Consider the following 2,491-nt stretch of genomic DNA (forward strand, 5'->3'; position numbering starts at 1 on the left):
GTCTTTACAAATAGAGATATTTACATGGATGGGCGGCCATTCAGAGTGATCATTCTGTAATATCTTTCTTTTGTCTCTATAGATAAAGAGATAGTTGCATTGCTGGGCGAACATTATCACCTGATTTTGTGAGAAATGACATTTGCAGGAAACGCCCACTTTTTGCAAACGTCTGCTGTAATTGCTAACATTTAATCATCCAGTCTACAATAAATAATAAGTCTATTCAATGAAAGTAAAGGTCAGTGTTTAATCAAAAATGTTAAAGAAATGAATGAAATAATAATTTTAAAAAATTGGTTAATCGATTTAGTTTAATACAGGTTCTCATATTCATGGCTTTATTTTCCTGTAAGGTGACAAGTGATAATCTCAAAGTTTTCTGGATTTCTTATCATTCTTATATGATTACTTGCTCTTTTTTTCCTACTGTGGGTTTTAGTCCATCATCCAGATGGTGGTGGTTGAGGAGATTCCCTCGCCCCCATACAATGAATAGCGCTTTGATTTTACAGGCTTGGTTGGTTTCAAAGGATTTTACGAGGACGAGCTCGTGGCTCATTGTTACTGTTACATTTATTTTTTCTTTCAGGTGGTAGGTTTGAGCTATATGGCGGTAGGTTGGCGGTATATGGCAGTATATGGCGGCAGGTAGAGTTCGACGTCGATTAAGGTCTTCTTCGCTTAGCCTCTACGGTTTGTGGCTCCTTGCTTCCTTTAAATTTATTATTTTTTTCTTTCAGGTGGCAGGTGGAGTTAGACGGCAGTAGGGAACCATGGACAAAGCCAGATGGCGCAAAATTCAGGAATTTTTTTTTACAAAATATAGTTATTTCTATTTGCTCTTGTACATAAAGTTGAAAGAACAAAGCTATATAAAATAAAGCTCAAGCTGACAGGTTTTCTTTTGGGTTGCACCATGTTTTCATTCATCAGTATCTTCACAAATAAACCCAGTCACTACACATTAAGACGGTGATTAAACCTCATTCTTTTGTCTTTACAAATAGAGATATTTACATGGATGGGCGGCCATTCAGAGTGATCATTCTGTAATATCTTTCTTTTGTCTCTATAGATAAAGAGATAGTTGCATTGCTGGGCGAACATTATCACCTGATTTTGTGAGAAATGACTTTGCAGGAAACACCCACTTTTTGCTAACGTCTGCGGTAATTGCTAACATTTAAACATTCAGCCTACAATAAATAATAAGTCTATTCAATGAAAGTAAAGGTCAGTGTTTAATCAAAAATGTTAAAGAAATGAATGAAATAATAATTTAAAAAAATTGGTTGATCGATTTAGTTTAATACAGGTTCTCATATTCATGGCTTTATTTTCCTGTAAGGTGACAAGTGATATTCTGAAAGTTTTCTGGATTTCTTATCATTCTTATATGATTACTTGCTCTTTTTTTCCTGCTGTGGGTTTTAGTCCATCATCCAGATGGTGGTGGTTGAGGAGATTCCCTCGCCCCCATACAATGAATAGCGCTTTGATTTTACAGGCTTGGTTGGTTTCCAAGGATTTTAGGAGGACGAGCGCGTGGCTCATTGTTACTGTTACATTTATTTTTTCTTTCAGGTGGCAGGTGGAGTTAGCCGGCGGTAGGTTTGAGCTATATGGCGGTAGGTTGGCGGTATATGGCGGTATATGGCGGGAGGTGGAGTTCGACGTCGATGAAGGTCTTCTTCGCTTAGCCCCGTCCTAGCTCACGGTACGGAGCCAGGCAAAAGTCTTAATGTGTCCCTTAGGCCGGTTAGCTCAGATGGTTAGAGCGTGGTGCTAATAACGCCAAGGTCACGGGTTCGATCCCCGTACGGGCCATGAGATGCTCTTATCTTCAGACAAATTCTCAGGACTGATTCACTGACAAGCCAACACGGTGCTCGACTACCTTCAGCAATAGCCAAGAAAACACTGATTTGTGCGAGGCCACACCTTTTTAAGCCTCTACGGTTTGTGGCTCCTTGCTTCCTTTAAATTTATTATTTTTTTCTTTCAGGTGGCAGGTGGAGTTAGACGGCAGTAGGGAACCATAGAGAAAGCCAGATGGCGCAAAATTCAGGAATTTTTAAAAAAAAATATATAGTTATTTCTATTTGCTTTTGTACATAAAGTTGAAAGAACAAAGCTATATAAAATAAAGCTCAAGCTGACAGGTTTTCTTTTGGGTTGCACCATGTTTTCATTCATCAGTATCTTCACAAATAAACCCAGTCACTACACATTAAGACGGTGATTAAACCTCATTCTTTTGTCTTTACAAATAGAGATATTTACATGGATGGGCGGCCATTCAGAGTGATCATTCTGTAATATCTTTCTTTTGTCTCTATAGATAAAGAGATAGTTGCATTGCTGGGCGAACATTATCACCTGATTTTGTGAGAAATGACTTTGCAGGAAACGCCCACTTTTTGCTAACGTCTGCGGTAATTGCTAACATTTAAACATTCAGCCTACAATAAATAATAAGTCTATTCAA

At 38.1% G+C, this 2,491-nt stretch overlaps 1 non-coding gene across 1 annotated transcript; it reads left to right on the top strand.

Moving 5' to 3' along the window:
- The first annotated feature begins 1,756 nt into the window (after positions 1-1,756).
- Positions 1,757-1,830, top strand: trnai-aau (transfer RNA isoleucine (anticodon AAU)). The gene has a single exon. It is a non-coding gene; the product is annotated as a tRNA-Ile (tRNA).
- Positions 1,831-2,491: the final 661 nt, after the last annotated feature.

The sequence above is a fragment of the Ictalurus punctatus genome, chromosome 2, assembly GCF_001660625.3.
Source record: "Ictalurus punctatus breed USDA103 chromosome 2, Coco_2.0, whole genome shotgun sequence".
NCBI classification, from domain to species: Eukaryota; Metazoa; Chordata; class Actinopteri; order Siluriformes; family Ictaluridae; genus Ictalurus; species Ictalurus punctatus.